This window comes from Bos grunniens, chromosome 9 (genome assembly GCF_055505025.1).
Source record: "Bos grunniens cultivar Pamir isolate PY7600 chromosome 9, Bosgru_T2T1.0, whole genome shotgun sequence".
NCBI lineage: Eukaryota > Metazoa > Chordata > Mammalia > Artiodactyla > Bovidae > Bos > Bos grunniens.
Window position 1 is genome coordinate 100,898,442 of NC_141173.1, and position 18,621 is coordinate 100,917,062.

The window sequence follows — 18,621 nt, forward strand, 5'->3', positions numbered from 1 at the left end:
ACACTGGATGATTGACAGCAAATGAAGTATGACTTCTAGGTCTTGAACCTTAGCTCTGAGATAGATGTTAGTGACATTTATGACACTGGGGGCGTGATGGCGCAATGAAGAATTCCTTTGGGGACAAGTTAACATGAATAGGCCTACAAGACATCAGAGAAGAGAGCCTTAAATTGAAGAACTTGACACATAGTAGAGATTGAGCTGGAAATGCAAACTTGACAGCTATTCCAGGTAGTAAATATGTACAGAGAAAAGAGAAATGCCAAGCAACTTAAGGCCAGGGAAAGGATGATCCAGTAAATAAAACTGAGAATAGAGAAAAGAAACGCCATGACTGTGGTGCTCTGGAAGGGTACCTGTGGATCGCATTTCAAGAAAGAGTGAATAATGAAGAAATGGTGCAAACTGCTGACTAGGTGTGGAAAGATACAGGGTATTGGTGCCTTCAACATGAGCAGGTTTGTGAAACAGGAGTGCTAGAGATGTGGGGTGTAAAGAGGGCTGAGAAAGTGGGGGCAGGGATTGGAAGCAACCCTACTAATGAGCTGTGCTATGAAGAGGAACAGGTATGGGAGTTACGACATATTCTGAGAACAGACAGTGTCTCCACATTTATATAATTGTTTCTTTAAGGACATGTTTGTTTGGTGTGGTAAATGAGATCCAGTAGAGAGGGACAAAGCAAGGATGCTATAGGAAGAAGGGAGAATTAAAGGACTAAAGGGTAAGGGAGAGCAAGAATCGATGAAATCCAGAGCAGAAATACGATAGTGGGAAATGCACCTGAGCAGCTATCCACTCTAACAAAAAAGAAAGCGAGCACCTTGGTACCCAGGGAGATGGGCTTTTGATTTTCCTGCAGCTCCTGTTTTCTAAGCAAAAGTAGATGAAATATCATGAACTAATGGTGAAATGGAAGCAGGAACACTGGGCATTTGAGAGGAAGGAGAAGATGTAAAATAGATACATCAGAGAGAAGCAGTGTACTTCATATAAATGAATAGAATTGCTAGGAAATAGCAAGGGCCCACTTGGGAATCATAGGGAAAAGTCTAAGAAGGGACTGGGTAACACTGTTCTAAGTTTCACCTCTTGCAGGGTAGGGCCTGTGTTTTATTTTCTCGGTCTCTCCTGAGCTTTCTGTGTGTGTGTGTGTTAGTCGCTCAGTCATGTCCAACCTTTGCAATTCCATAGACTGTAGCCCACCAGGCTCCTCTGTCCATGGAGTTCTCCAGGCAAGAATACTGGAGTGGGTAGCCATCCACTTCTCTGGGGGATCTTCCCAACCCAGAGATTGAACCCTAGTATCCCACATTGCAGGCAGATTCTTTATCCTCTGAGCCTACCATAGTAGATACTAAATATGGAGAAACAGACATAGAGAATAGACTTATGGACATGGGGAGAGGGGAGGAGCAGATGAGATGCATGGAAAGAATAACCTGGAAACTTACATTATCATATGTAAAATAGATAGCCAATGAAAATTTGCTGTATGGCTCAGGAAACTCAAACAGGGGCTCTGTATCAATCTTGAGGGGTGGGATGGGGCAGGAGAGGGGAGGGAGGTTCAAAAGGGAGGGGATATATGTATACCTATGACTGATTAATGTTGAGCTTTGACAGAAAACAGCAAAATTCTGTAAAACAATTATCTTTCAATAAAAAATATAAATTAAAAAATAATGGAAATAAATGAGTTCATTGCACAACACTCTAAATGAGAAAATGTTTCTTTATATGTAAATATATCTCAGACTGTAAAAAAATACAGGTGCATAATTCATCTAAAAGCTTCTTTCACAAGTCATGATTATCCTCAAGATTATTACCATCCTTATATTCCATTATACTTTTCAGTTTGTAAAGTTTTCCTTGCAAAACTGTGTGTTTTTTAAACTTTGCTTTTAAGCTATTTGCATAAGTTATGACTATATTTAGGTTATTATATCACAGATGTTAAAAGTAAGCTTATTTTTGAATTAGACCATCATCCATTTGAATTATGGCTCTAAACCCTGTTAGCTGTATGACCTGAGACATATTACTCAAACTATTTTTTGCATCAATTATTTAAAAATAAAGTGAAAATACAAACACCTATTTTCTATGCAAAGTGCACAAGTAGAAAAATCATTATAACTGCAAAGATCACAGGAGAGAAAAGAATCAATGTAGGTATCTCAATGCATCAATGTAGCAGGAGAGAAAAGAATCAATGTAGGTATCATGTAGATAACCATGATGATGTGATCACTCACCTAGAGCCAGACATCCTGGAATGTGAAGTCAAGTGGGTCTTAGGAAGCATCACTACAAACAAAGCTAGTGAAGGTGATGGAACTCCAGCTGAGCTATTTCAAATGCGAAAAGGTGATGCTGTGAAAGTCCTGCATTCAATATGTCAGCAAATTTGGAACACGCGGCAGTGGCTACAGACTCGAAAAGGTCAGTTTTTATTCCATTCCCCAAGAAAGGCAATGCCAAAGAATGTTTAAACTACTGCACAATTGCACAAATCTCACATGCTAACAAAGGAATCCTCAAAATTCTCCAAGCTAATCTTCAACCGTATGTGAGGCAAGGACTTCCAGATGTTCAAGCTGGTTTTTAGAAAAGGCAGGGGAACCAGAGATCAAATTGCCAGCATCTGTTGGATCATACAAAAAGCAAGAGAATTCCAGAAAATCATCTATTTTTGTGTCATTGACTACACTAAAACCTTTGACTCTGTGGATCACAACAAACTGTGGAAAAATTCTTAAAAATGGGAATACCAGACCACCTTACCTGCCTCCTGAAAAATCTGTATGGAGGTCAAGAAGCAAAGGATAGAACTGGACATGGAACAATGAACTGGTTCCAAATTGGGAAAGGAGTACATCAAAGCTATATATTGTCATCCTGCTTATTTAACTTATATGCAGAGTACATCATGGGAAATGCTGGGCCAGATAAAGCACAAGCTGGAATCCAAATTGCTGGGAGAAATATCAGTAACCTAAGATATCCAGATGACACCACACTTATGGCAGAAAACAAAGAGGAACTGAAGAGACTCTTGATGAAAGTGAAAGAGGAGAGTGAAAAAGTTGGCTTAAAACTCAATGTTCAGAAAACAAAGATCATGGCATCCAGTCCCATCACTTCATGGCAAATAGATGGGAAAGCAATGGAAATAGTGACAGACTTTATTTTCTTGGACTCCAAAATCTCTGCAGATGGTGACTGCAGCCATGAAATTAAAAGATGCTTGCTCCTTGGAAGAAAAGCTATGACCAACCTATACAGCATATTAAAAAGCAGAGACATTATTTTACTGACAAATGTCCATATGGTCAAAGCTATGTTTTTTCCAGTAGTCATGTATGGATGTGAGAGTTGGACCATAAAAAAGGCTGAGAGCCAGAGAACTGATTCTAGAACTGTACAAAAAAGATCTTCACGACCCAGATAATCACGATGGTGTGATCACTCACCTAGAGCCAGACATCCTAGAATGTGAAGTCAAGTGGGCCTTAGGAAGCATCACTACGAACAAAGCTAGTGGAGGTGATAGAATTCCAGTTGAGCTATTCCAAATCCTGAAAGATGATGCTGTGAAAGTGCTGCACTCAATATGCCAGCAAATTTGGAAAACTCAGCAGTGGCCACAGGACTGGAAAAGGTCAGTTTTCATTCCAATCCCAAAGAAAGTCAATGCCAAAGAATGCTCAAACTACCGCACAATTGCACTCATCTCACATGCTAGTAAAGTAATGCTTAAAATTCTCCAAGCCAGGCTTCAGCAATATGTGAACCGTGAACTTCCTGATGTTCAAGCTGGCTTTAGAAAAGGCAGAGGAACCAGAGATCCAATTGCCAACATCCACTGGATCATGGAAAAAGCAAGAGAGTTCCAGAAAAACATCTATTTCTGCTTTATTGACTGTGCCTAAGCCTTTGACTGTGTGGATCACAATAAACTAGGGAAATTCTGAAAGAGATGGGAATACCAGACCACCTGACCTGCCTCTTGAGAAATGTGTATGCAGGTCAGGAAGCAACAGTTAGAACTGGACATGGAACAACAGACTGGTTCCAAATAGGAAAAGGAGTACGTCAAGGCTGTATATTGTCACCCTGCTTATTTAACTTCTATGCAGAGTACATCATGAGAAATGCTGGACTGGAAGAAACACAAGCTGGAATCAAGATTGCCGGGAGAAATATCAATAACCTCAGATATGCAGATGACACCACCCTTATGGCAGAAAGTGAAGAGGAACTAAAAAGCCTCTTGATGAAGGTGAAAGTGGAGAGTGAAAAAGTTGGCTTAAAGCTCAACATTCAGAAAACTAAGGAAGGAGAACTGCGTGCTTGAGGTGTCCAGGGACTGAGCATTTCAGATCTGCTTGGTAAACCTGGTGCACCACCATGCTGGCCGCAAGACTTGTGTGTCTCTGAGCTGTACCTTCCAGGGTTTTCCACCCAGCTTTCACCAAGGCCTCCCCTGTTGTGAAGAATTCCATCACGAAGAATCAATGGCTTTTAACACCCAGCAGAGAATATGCTACCAAGACAAGAATTGGGATTCGACATGGAAAAACAACCCAAGAACTCAAGGAGGCAGCTTTGGAACCATCGGTGGAAAAAATATTTAAAATTGATCAGATGGGAAGATGGTTTATTGCTGGAGGGGCTGCAGTTGGTCTTGGAGCTTTGTGCTACTATGGATTGGGAATGTCTAATGAGATCGGAGCTATTGAAAAAGCTGTAATTTGGCCTCAGTATGTGAAGGACAGAATTCATTCCACTTACATGTACTTAGCAGGAAGTATTGGCTTAACAGCTTTGTCTGCCGTGGCAGTGAGCAGAACTCCTGCTCTCATGAACTTCATGATGAGAGGCTCTTGGATAACCATTGGTGCAACCTTTGCAGCCATGATTGGAGCTGGAATGCTGGTACAGTCAATATCATATGAGCAGAGTCCAGGCCCAAAGCACCTTGCTTGGCTACTACATTCTGGTGTGATGGGTGCTGTGGTGGCTCCTCTGACGATCCTAGGGGGCCTCTTCTCCTCAGAGCTGCGTGGTACACGGCTGGCATCGTGGGAGGTCTCTCCACCGTGGCCATGTGTGCGCCCAGTGAGAAGTTTCTCAACATGGGGCCCCCCCTGGGTGTGGGCCTCGGTGTCATCTTTGTGTCCTCACTAGGATCAATGTTCCTCCACCTACCACTGTGGCTGGTGCCACTCTGTACTCAGTGGCGGTTTATGGTGGATTAGTTCTTTTCAGCATGTTTCTTCTATATGATACACAGAAAGTAATCAAGCGTGCAGAAGTAGTACCAATGTATGGAGTTCAGAAATACGATCCCATCAGTTCGATGCTGGGAATCGACATGGATACATTAAACATATTTATGCGTGTTGCCACTGTTCTAGCAACTGGAGGCAACAGGAAGAAGTGAAGTGACCCGGCTTCTGATATCCTCAATACATCAGATATCTGGCTTGTTTAATGGGGGCAGATATTCATTAAATAGTTTGTACAAGCAGCTTTCGTTGAAGTTTAGAAGATAAGAACTTGTCATCGTGTTTCAAACGTTCCAGTAATGTGATGCTTCAGGTCTGTTTTTCTCCTGGAGAATAAATTCAGTAGTTCTCTTCCAGATAGCACATGCATTTTCAATTCTTGTGTCTGAGTAATTCTACAATGTTCAAATGATTGTGAAAACCAAGGTTTGTTTTTCAGGAATTTGAGTGTTTTATCTATTTTAACATTTATTTGGTTTAGTGAAAGTTCACAAACTTGTGTACCTGCACTTTCCTTTTTGGAATGTTGAATATTAACAAGTAATGTCATAAGTGATGAAAGGATTTGGTGAAGGGACCAGAGAGAAGCAAAAGGGCACCTGCAGTGTTTCTTTGAATGCTCAGCACTGAGGCGATGGCCACGGCAAGCCAGGGAGTCTGCACATGGGCAGACAAGGCATGGCTGCATCTCCGCAGAGCCGCCAGACACACTGAGCAGGTGACAAAGACATCGAGGGTTCTCCAGGCGCTCCTTACAGTACAGATGGGGTCATGCTTGACTGCCTGCTGTCTCACGCTGTTACAGAGTTCAAAATGCTAACCACATGGAGAATTCCTGTTATGTGACGTGTATGTTGTAAGTCTTACTTTTGAATCACCTGAAACAAAGTATCGTTAAAACACTCAGGAAAAAATACTCAAAGCATGAATGTTATTGCATTTTTAAGTATAGAAACAATATGTGCATAATTGCTGAAAAATTTTGCAAATTTATTGAGATGCTTAAAGAAATGCATGCTTGCCTTTCTCATTTCTTCAAGCTTTAAAACTTTTATCAGAAAAACCTGTTTGTGATTTATACTTGAGATTATGAAAGTTCTTCCCTTTAATCTGATTTCTTGCATTCAAAAAGGAAGGCAAAGTGAGGCTTTTTTCCTGAACTGTATCGATCAAAAATGTAATGGAGAAAACACTTCATTAGAGTTTCCCCCGCCAGAATTTTCCTTCCGTATAGACCATTATCTTGTGCCCTTTGTAAGTTTTTTGATACAGAAGAGTTATTTCTGGAAGCTCTTAAGAATGAAAAAACTGTATGATTATTGAGATGGTATATCGACAAATATTTATTACAGTAATCCAGAAAAAACTATGCTAACCACCTCACTTCAGGATGTTTATTTCTGAATAATAAAGGTTCTAGTCAGATGGTAAAAAAAAAAAAGAAAAAGAAAACTAAGATCATGGCATCCGGTCCCATCACTTCATGGGAAATAGATGGGGAAACAGTGGAAACACTGTCAGACTTGATTTTTCTGGGCTCCAAAATCACTGCAGATGGTGACTGCAGCCATGAAATTAAAAGACGCTTACTCCTTGGAAGGAAAATTATGACCAACCTAGACAGCATACTCAAAAGCAGAGACACTCCTTTGCCAACAAAGGTCCATCTAGTCAAGGCTATGGTTTTTCCTGTGGTCATGTATGGATGTGAGAGTTGGACTGTGAAGAAGGCTGAGCGCGGAAGAATTGATGCTTTTGAACGGTGGTGTTGGAGAAGAGTCTTGAGAGTCCCTTGGACTGCAAGGAGATCCAACCAGTCCATTCTGAAGATCAGCCCTGGGATTTCTTTGGAAGGAATGATGCTAAAGCTGAAACTCCAGTACTTTGGCCACCTCATGCGAAGAGTTGACTCATTGGAAAAGACTCTGATGCTGGGAGGGACTGGGGGCAAGAGGAGAAGGGGACGACAGAGGATGAGATGGCTGGATGGCATCACTGACTCAATGGACATGAGTCTGAGTGAACTCTGGGAGTTGGTGATGGACAGGGAGGCCTGGCCTGCTGCGATTCATGGAGTTGCAAAGAGTTGGACATGACTGAGCGACTGATCTGATCTGATCTTATCTGTTAGAGAAGACTCTTGAGAGTCCCTTGGACTTCAAGGATATCCAACCACTCAATCCTAAAGGAAATCGGCCCTGAATATTCATTGGAAGGACTGATGCTGAAGCTGAAACTCCAATACTTTGGCTACCTTATGTGCTGCTACTGCTAAGTCGCTTCAGTCATGTCTGACTCTGTGCAACCCCATAGATGGCAGCCCACCAGGCTCCCCTGTCCCTGGGATTCTCCAGGCAAGAACACTTGAGTGGGTTGCCATTTCCTCCTCCAGTGCATGGAAGTGAAAAGTGAAAGTGAAGTCGCTCAGTCGTGTCCGACTCTTAGCGACCCCATGGACCACAGCCTACCAGGCTCCTCCGCCCATGGGATTTTCCAGGCAAGAGTACTGGAGTGGGTTGCCATTGCCTTCTCCAACCTTATGTGAAGAACTGACTCATTTGAAAAGACCCTGAATCTGGGAACGATTGAAGGCAGGAAAAGAAGGAAACAATAGAAAATGAGATGGTTGGATGACATCACAAACTTGATGGACATAAGTTTGAGCAAGCTCCAGGAGTTGGTGATGGACAGGGAATCCTGTCTTGCTGCAGTCTATGGGGTCACAAAGAGTTGGATGTGACAGAGTGACTGAACTGTTCTCAAATTTGGATATGTTATTACAGAGTCACTGGTGTCTGAACTGTCGTAAATAATTAGAAAAATTGAAAAAATATATGAAACAACTTTTTCACATATTGCACCAAAGAAGGAAAAGGATTCAACCCTGGGAAAAGGGAGACCAATGAGGTGTGTCCTACCATCACTCCGATTTTGCTTGATGTCCTTTAGTACGCCATTTGTGGGAGCCGTTCTTAAAGTAGAGTCTGGAGTTTTGCTGACTTGACAAGGAAGAAAGGGGTGTCTGGGGGAGTGCTGATGGCTGGAATTTGAGTTGCAGAGAGGAGGATGCAGTGCAGAGGAAGAGCTTCAGGGACCCACACAGTGGCCCTGTGAATTCTTGCCTGGATCCTGAGACGTGCACTTGTAGAGACCAGCAAGGAGAAACTACCCTGCAGCCATAAGCGGCCAGATCAGGCAAGCACATGGGGGTCTGAGGTGTCTGAGTTCCCCTCAACCAGCGCGGGTGATGAAAGACCATTCAATTCTCTGTTGAGATCCCAGGAGGGTAACACTTCCGTGTCAGATTCAACTAGAGGTAACATACGGCCCGTCCAGAGTTGCCTTATCAGAACATGAAAAGAAGCTGCAAAAGTTTTAAGTTTCAGCATTTACTTCCTGGGATAAAGAGTATCTGCACCTGGACTTGTCCCTCCCATAACTATAGCTTCACATTGGATGAAAAACTGAAGTAAGCAGATCCTCTGAATGAACTTATTGGAAAAGAACCTGATGCTGGGAAAGAAGAATGGGGTGACCGAGGATGAGATGGAGAGATAGCATCAGCAAGTCAATGGACATGAATTTGAGCAAGCTCTGGAAGATAGTGGAGGACCGAGGAGCCTGATGTGCTCCTCGGGTAACAAAGAGTCAGACATGACTTAACAGCTGAACAACGACAGCCTACAAGTAACTTAATCACCTGCCATCTCAAACTGAAGCCCGATTGAAGAAATGTTTCAAAATTGTAATATCACAATATCCAGAATCTATTTTAAAAAATCACTTGATATGCAAAGAAACAGAAAAAAGGTGAACCATAAATGGAAAATGTTAGGTAATAGGGACTCAGAAATTCCAGAGATAATATAATAAGAGACAAATTCTTTAAAATAGCAATTATAGCTATATTCAAGTATTTAAAGGAAATAAATAAATGATATAAAAAGAAATATGTGGGACTTTTAGGGAAGAAAAAATATGAGTTGAAATGAAATTTTCAGTGAATTGACTTAATAGAATATTAGAATCTGCAGGGGAAATATATAATGAGTTTGAAGACATAGCAATCAAAGTTAACCAAAATAAAGGACACTGGGAAAAAAGGCTGAAATAAGCAGATCCTCAGAGACTTGCATACAATATCAAGGAGTGTAGCGTGCTATTTAAAGGAGAGGCGAAAGGGGGGAGCAGAAACAGTATTTGAAGGAATAATGACTGAAATTTTTCCAAATCAGATGAGAACTATAAAACTGTAGATGCAAAAAGACTGAAAAATCCAAGCAGGAAAGATAAAAATAACACAAATGACATCATAGTCAAATTGCCCCAAGGGTAGGGCATGGCATTTCTCCATCTCATCTTCTTCCAGAACCTGTTCCAAGCCATGGGGTGTGATGCAGACAACGGGGATGATGGGATGCAGCTGGTGATTGGTAGGTGTCCTTGTTTGTGAAAATAGGATGCATTGGTTTTACTCTAGGTTCTTTCAAGCTTTCTATTGGTTATAAATGTATTTCTCTACTGAAGGGAAAATGAACAGAGCCTTTTTGGCAAAAGATTTTGCACCAGGCTTCAGGGTCTGAAACACAAGGCCAGAAGTTCCTCTGCTTCAAGTGGAAGCAAGTTTTTGGTGCCCCTTCCTTCTAGTTTTGACTTGAAGCAGATCTTTTGTGCTAGGCCTTGCCTTCTCTGCCCCACCACAAAATACCCTACACACAGCCACATTTTACTCTCAGAAAAATGCCATCATTCCTAAAATATCGGTACAATCTGGAGAAATTAGAACATCCCACCCTTCATTCTCAGCCCTCTTGGTCAAGACCACTCCTTGCTGTCATTCATGCAAAACGCCTGGACTGCTGGTTTTGTTGTTGCTGTTCAGGCACATGGTGTGTCCGACTCTTTGAGATCCCATGGACGGCAGCACCAGACTTCCCTATCCTTCAGTGTATCCCAGAATTTGCTCAAACTCATGTCCATGGAGACAATGATGCCACCCAACCTTCTCATCCTCTGTTGCTCCCTTTTCCTCCTGCCCTCAATCTTTCCCAACCTCAGAGTCTTCTCCAATGAGTCAGTTCTTCCATAAGGTGGCCAAACTGTTGGAGCTTCAGCTTTAGCATCAGTTCTTCCAATGAAATTCAGGGTTGATTTCCTTTAGGATTGACTGTTTTTTTTCTCTTTGCAGTTCAAGGGACTTTCAAGACTCTTCTCCAGCACCACAGTTTGAAAGCATCAGTTCTTCAGCACTCAGCCTTCTTTATGGTTCAACTCTCACATCTGCACATGACTACTGGAAAAACCATAGCTTTGACCATATGAACTTTTGTTGGCAAGGTGATGTCTCTGATTTTTAATACGCAGTCTGGGTTTGTCATAGCTTTTCTTTCAAAGAACAAGAGGTTTGTTTTTTTTTTTTTTTAACTGCTAAAACTCTTTTTTTATTTTATTTTTTAACTTTACAATATTGTATTGGTTTTGCCATATATCAACATGAATCCGCCACAGGTATACACGTGTTCCCCATCCTGAACCCTCCTCCCTCCTCCCTCCCTGTACCCTCCCTCTGGGTTGTCCCAGTGCACCAGCCCCAAGCATCCAGTATCGTGCATTGAACCTGGACTGGCGGCTCATTTCATATATGATATTATACATGTTTCAATGCCATTCTCCCAAATCATCCCACCCTCTCCCTCTCCCACAGAGTCCAAAAGACTGTTCTATACATCAGTGTCTCTTTTGCTGTCTCGTATACAGGGTTATTGTTACCATCTTTCTAAATTCCATATATATGCGTTAGTATACTGTATTGGTGTTTTTCTTTCTGTCTTACTTCACTCTGTATAACAGGCTCCAGTTTCATCCACCTCATTAAAACCGATTCAAATGTATTCTTTTTAATGGCTGAGTAATACTCCATTGTGCATATGTACCACAGCTTTCTTATCCATTCATCATTTCATGGCTGCAGCCATTGTCCCCAGTGAGTTTGAAGGCCAAGAAAATAAAGTCTGTCACTGATTCCATTTGTTTGTTGTTGTTGTTGTTGCATTTTCCTGGCATGGCACAGTTTGAGTCCAGTTCTAGAGGAAACAGAAGTAGTGGGTGGCCTTTACATGGTAACTGAGGATGAAGTGTGCTCAGTTTATTCAGTACTGCTGGGTAACTTTAAGGGACTTGTGTCAGTGGCCACACAGTTTTCCAGTTGGGGGCAGACTAATGTAAATCCATGTTTGTTGCTAGAAATCAAACTGAAATCTCAAGTTAGTTACAGGAAAGAGAAATAAAATATTGAGTTATTTGTGTTTCTTTTTAATTAACTTTAGAATCTTTTCTAATGAGTTTTGATGGCTTTCCCATCATATAAGCCCTTCATTGCTTTGTATCCCGTCTTTTCATGCTGCTGTTTCCTTCCATAACACTAGCCATTAGAGCTGGGGGTGTAAAAGTCCTCTCTTTAGCACTCAAAGTCACCTAGCACAGTTTTCTTCTCTTGATTCAACTACTTTCCATCCATTCTGAGCTTGCTAATATAAAAGAACCACCTGTTCTTTACAATTTCATAATTACCTTTTCTTTTTCCTTCTTGAAACCATACTAATCTGTCTTACTCTTGGGTTAGATTTCAAATTTAAAAGCTACATAAAATAAAGTGCCATATTAATGTGGCACTTACTGTTCTTGATTTCTGTGTGACTTATATGAACTAGTGTCAAAGCTTTATTGTCAGCAGTCAGAAAAGCTACACATTTCCTACTATGAAATATATTGCTGTGTACCTATTCAAGAATGTAGAAGTTATTTTTGGTTGTTCTCTGGTTTTCAAAACAAAACCAACTCTGATAGAATTTGTCACTATCAGCAAAACCAAAAAAAAAACAAAAAGAATAAAAATAGATAAACAGTGATAGCTTTTAGCTTGGGATTCTGTGTTTGCAGTAAACCCTAGTGCCAGGCTACTGAAAATTATAATTTTATTTCTGAGTGGTTGAGAAGTAGATAATAAATATACACACACTTAGCCTTATGTAAAACTGCAGAGAATACTACCAACAGAGGAGATGTGTCGGAAGACTCAATGCAGTTTACAGTGAATTAATAACCCTTTATAATAAGCATGCAGTTCTATTAGAGCAAGGAACATGCATTCTTTCTCACTTAATTATGAAATAATGAATAAAATAATTAGTTACGCGACACTACTTCTGCCCAGATTATGTGGCTGGTTTATAATCAAGGCATAGCATAAAGAAAAAAAAGGAGCACTCTAAGAATGTTTTTGTTTTGTTTTTTGGAGTAAACAATCTTTACTGGCAGTGTTAAAAGTGCAGAAAAGAAACAAGTCCAGAGGGACCATGAGGGAGGCAGGCATGGCTCTCCTCCCCTGGTTAGGACCTGTCACCAGGCCAGTGGAGTGGAAGTGCTTAACTGTGGATACTCTGAACCCAGAGCCTTCCCCAAAACAAGATCTCAGGTAGGAGGAAGCGTCCGTGATTAAAGATTACAGAGGAATACTTCCCCATCTATTTCCCATGAAGTGGTGGGACCAGATGCCATGATCTTCGTTTTCTGAATGTTGAGCTTTAAGCCAACTTTTTCACTCTCCACTTTCACTTTCATCAAGAGGCTTTTGAGTTCCTCTTCACTTTCTGCCATAAGGGTGGTGTCATCTGCATATCTGAGGTTATCGATATTTCTCCCAGCAATCTTGATTCCAGCTTGTGTTTCTTCCAGTCCAGCGTTTCTCATGATGTACTCTGCATAGAAGTTAAATAAGCAGGGTGACAATATACAGCCTTGACGTACTCCTTTTCCTATTTGGAACCAGTCTGTTGTTCCCTGTCCAGTTCTAACTGATGCTTCCTGACCTGCATACACATTTCTCAAGAGGCAGGTCAGGTGGCCTGGTATTCCCATCTCTTTCAGAATTTTCCACAGTTTATTGTGATCCACACAGTCAAAGGCTTTGGCATAGTCAATAAAGCAGAAATAGATATTTTTCTGGAACTCTCTTGCTTTTTCCATGATCCGGCGGATGTTGACAATTTGATCTCTGGTTCCTCTGCCTTTTCTAAAACCAGCTTGAACATCAGGAAGTTCACAGTTCATGTATTGCTGAAGCCTGGCTTGGAGAATTTTGAGCATTATTTTACTAGTGTGTGAGATGAGTGCAATTGTGCGGTAGTTTGAGCATTCTTTGGCATTGCCTTTCTTTGGGATTGGAATGAAAACTGACCTTTTCCAGTCCATTCTGAAGGAGATCAGCCCTGGGATTTCTTTGGAGGGAATGATGCTGAAGCTGAAACTCCAGTACTTTGGCTACGTCATGCAAAGAGTTCACTCATTGGAAAAGACTCTGATGCTGGGAGGGATTGGGGGCAGGAGGAGAAGGGGATGACAGAGGATGAGATGGCTGGATGGCATCACTAACTCGATGGACATGAGTCTGAGTGAACTCTGGGAGTTGGTGATGGACAGGGAGGCCTGGCCTGCTGTGATTCATGGGGTCACAAAGAGTCGGACATGACTGAGCGACTGAACTGAACTGAAGAATACTTCACAGGAGAAACACAGTGAGAATCTAGCTTCCACCATTTAAGAATACACTTTATATTAACTAGAACTTGACCCAGAAAGTTTCTAACTTTAAATTTGCAATGGTAAATAATGTGGCTACCTATGATCTTGACTTTCTACTTTTCAAAAAAAAAAAAAAAAAACCTATTCTCTTGGTTCAAATTTCTAATAACATATGGAAGATTATTTTAGTAAAGGATTGCTAGAGGTAAGAATCTGCCTGTCAATGCAGGAGATGCAAGAGACATGGGTTTGATCCCTGGGTTGGGAAGTTCCCCTAGAATAGGAACTGGCAACCCACTCCAGTATTCTTGCCTGGAAAATTCCATGGACAGAAGAGCCTGACAGGCTACAATTCATGAAGTTGCAGAGTTGGATATGGCTGAGTACACACACATACACTCAGACACAGAGCCCATCAGACAATTCCTTACTTGGGAAGGAAAGATCCAGTTGTATTGAAGATTGCTTAACTCTTTGCAGAAGAAAGGGACATGGAGATGTAAATGTCCAACATCTTGCTGTTAGTATGATGGGTGTAACAAGAAAAAAAAACAAAAACCAGCAAAACCAGATTAGGCAGCCACTGATGCTTATCACCTGAAATAAAGTTGCTATTAAATCACCCCTAAAAAATGACGTATAGAGCTCAGGGTAAGTCAGGAAGACTCTCCATGGCCTGAGTGGAGGCAGAACCCTAGGCAGATAAATGATGGGAAAACATTCAAAGAAAAAAACTGACCAAAATCCAGACTGACTGACAGCTTAACCGACATGTACTCCAACTCTGCCTTTCTCTACACTATTCATTAAAAGATGATCTGCACTTTGAAAATAACCCTTGAATTATGCTATAACCAAGCAAAGTCAGACAGCAAAAATGAGGAAAAATAGTTGGGTGATTTTCATCAATCTTCAAGGTAGGAAATCAATACATAATTGTTAAGAAATATAAGTAAAATTATATAATATATTAAGGTTAATACAAAACAAAAATGCAATCTTTGATATTCTAATATTTCATAAAGTAACACAACAAAGTATTGACCATATTATGAAGATAAAATACAAAGAATCTATAAGAAATTAATCAAAACATTCCAAATAAATAAATATATTTACTCTGTAATAAAAATATCAGTAAAAAAAATAACAAGCAGTGCAAAGATGCCAATTAAAAGGACAATTGATCATGTCAGAAAAAATTTGTATTCAAAACCCATGTTCCAAAGTACTTTTTAAAATTAGTAATGTAAAACTTACAGAAAGTTTCATAGCCATGAATTCTTAAATGCTTAAAATATTACAAATATTTCAAAAGAAGTTAGACATTCAATTTAAAGAGTTGGAAAAACTTTAAGAACTAAATGAAATGAGAAATAATAATAGCAAAGCAGAATTAAGTTAATAATTAGAACTATGTAATAACTAAAAAATACATTTCTGCTTCTAGAAATAAATTGCCTATAAAATCAATTTCTGCTTCTCTGTGGAAAAATAATACTGAGATAGAGAAGGCACTAGCTATCTTGATAAAAAATAATTTCATAAATTTATAACTGAGAATGAGCTAGTAATCACAGAATTAGAAGTAATTCAAACATAGATATTAAGTAATTTGATCAATTGTCTCCATATTTTTTTGAAAACCTGGGAGAAATGGACAATTTCCTAGAAAAATATAACCTAATGAAAGTAACTGCTGATAGTCTAAAGTGACCAATTACTATTTAAGACATTGAGAAAGTGTCAAACAATACCCAGGTATATTCAGTTTCTCAAGTAGATGCTATTAAAACTTCAAAGAACATTTACATATTCATCTAATTGGAATAGAAAGACTGGAGATAGAAAATGAGTCAGGGAAGCAATTGAGACGATAACAATTTGGAAAATTTCAGAACTGATGAAACACTTTAATTCCAATTAAAACTGTATACAATGCAGCACACATCAAAATATCTCTTGATGTTAAAAACTGAACAGTGTTTTAAAATACATGAAAAAACAGCACACGATCCTATAGGGCATGACGGGGTAGTAAGTCCCAAATTGGTACTTACTGGAAAGCATAATGACTTCAATAGTATTAGACCTTGTAGAATGACCAGCACAGGAGTAGCAATAAAAAGTGTAGTTTTAGAATTAATAAATTAAAAACTTGGCAGGAACTAAAATTCTAAATTCAAAAGGAAAAAAGATGGTTTTAAAATATTAGACAGTAGATAATTTTAGGAAAAAACACAAAGACGACAGTAAAGACATATGTAATTGGACTAAATAATGCAGCTAAAAGGCAAAATTTTGTCAAGAATTTGGTAAAGAAATTTCCACAAATAATGGAATAAACTCTTCTATATGTTGTTTACAAAAATATATCTAAATTACAATGTTATCAAAATGTTGAAAAAAAAAAGCTAGGAAAAAATCTACCAAGAAAATACTAAGCAGAAAGAATGCTGGTATAACTCTTTCTTACTGGACAAAAATAGAGTTTAAGGGTAAACATTGTTGCATATTTCATAATGATAAATTTTAATATAGCTGAAAGATATAATTGTAATTAAGATAAGAATATGAATATAATTAATGAATAATTATAATTATAGTGTGCATTTAATAACACAGCTTAGAGATACAGAAGAAAATCTGACAGACTGAGAACTTTTTCAGTAACTAATAGATCAAGAAAACAAAAATCAATAAAGGTATAAAATGTTCAGATTTTATGGCAAGGAACCTAATCATAGTATATATATAACTGAACCCTAAAACTATGAACTCTAAAATTATGAACTTTTTTCAGTTCAGTTGCATTCTGTTGCTCAGTCCTGTCCAACTCTTTGTGACCCCATGGACTGGAGCATGCCAGGCCTCCCTGTCCATCACCAACTCCTGGAGCTTGCTCAAACTCATGTCCATTGAGTCGGTGATGCCATCCAGCCATCTCATCCTCTGTCTTCCCCTTTTCCTCCCGCCTTCAATCTTGCGCAGCATCAGAGTCTTTTCAAATGAGTCAGTTCTTTGCATAAAGTGGCCAAAGTATCGAAGTGTCAGCTTCAGCATCAGTCCTTCCAATGAATATTCAGGACTGATTTCCTTTAGGATGGACTGGTTGGATGTCCTTGCAGTCCAAGGGACTCACAAGAGTCTTCTCCAACACCACAGTTCAAAAGCATCAATTCTTCAGTGCTCAGCTTTCTTTATAATCCAACTTTCACATCCTTACATGACTACTGGAAATCAATGTGCTTATCAACCATAAATGGTGTATTACATACAATTTGCTCTATTTTAGATTATTTAGTAAATTCAGTAAGTTTCAATTTATTTCAAAGGATTAGTGTCATATAGATATTATCTTTTATCTCACTTTCCATATCCAAAATTCTTATATATTGTAAAACTAAGAAATTCTTCTAAATAACTCACAAATTAAAGGAGAAATAATAATGAAAATCAGAAATATCGAAAACAAGGCATCATTAAAAATGCTACACAGAAAAAAAACAGATGATTTTTTTTAATTTATTGGCAAAATTGCTCTCTTAAACTTTAAATGAGAAAATAGTAAGAGGTAATAAATTAAGCAACAGACATGGGGAGATATTATGGAAAGGCAAAGCCAATCTGAAGGAAAGAGGCAATTTGGCACTTTTATCAATAACCTCAGATATGCAGATGACACCACTCTTATGGCAGAAAGTGAAGAGGAACTAAAAAGCCTCTTGATGAAAGTGAAAGTGGAGAGTGAAAAAGTTGGCTTAAAGCTCAACATTCAGAAAACGAAGATCATGGCATCTGATCCCATCACTTTATGGGAAATAGATGGGGAAACAGTGGAAACACTGTCAGACTTTATTTTTGGGCGACTCCAAAATCACTGCAGATGGTGATAGCAGCCATGAAATTAAAAGATGCTTACTCCTTGGAAGGAAAGTTATGACCAACCTAGATAGCATATTGAAAAGCAGAGACATTACTTTGCCAACAAAGGTCCGTCTAGTCAACGCTATGGTTTTTCCAGTGTCATGTATGGATGTGAGAGTTGGACTGTGAAGAAGGCTGAGCACTGAAGAATTGATGCTTTTGAACTGTGGTGTTGGAGAAGACTCTTGAGAGTCCCTTGGACTGCAAGGAGATCCAACCAGTCCATCCTAAGGGAGATCAGTCCTGGGTGTTCATTGGAAGGACTGATGCTGAAGCTGAAACTCCAGTACTTTAGCCACCTCATGTGAAGAGTTGACTCACTGGAAAAAACTGTGATGCTGGGAGGGATTGGGGGCAGGAAGAGAAGGGGATGACAGAGGATGAGATGGCTGGATGGCATCACTGACTCAATGGACATGAGTTTGAGTGAACTCTAGGAATTGGTGATGGACAGGGAGGCCTGGTGTGCTGCAATTCATGGGGTTGCAAAGAGTTGGACATGACTGAGCGACTGAACTGAACTGACAGAAACATTTCAAATAATATCAATAAAAACTCATAAAAGAACATTTTCTTAAAACTGAGAACAACACTGAGTGCTTCCACCACTACTTCTATTTCCCTGGTGACTCAGACAGTAAAGCGTCTTGGTTACAATGAGGGAGACCTCGGTTAGATCCCTGGGTTGGGAAGATGCTCTGGAGAAGGAAATGGCAATCCATTCCAGTACTCTTGCCTGGAAAATCCCATGGACAGAGGAGCCTGGTAGGCTACAGTCCATGGGTTCACAAAGAGTCAGACATAACTGAGCGAC

General features: G+C 39.7%; 2 pseudogenes; both read left to right on the forward strand.

Moving 5' to 3' along the window:
* The first annotated feature begins 4,404 nt into the window (after positions 1-4,404).
* On the forward strand, positions 4,405-5,660 carry LOC147366462 (growth hormone-inducible transmembrane protein pseudogene; annotated as a pseudogene).
* A 3,979-nt stretch (positions 5,661-9,639) lies between these two features.
* The window catches only part of LOC147366463 (regulator of microtubule dynamics protein 2 pseudogene), a 62,209-nt pseudogene continuing 53,227 nt past the window's right edge, over positions 9,640-18,621 (forward strand).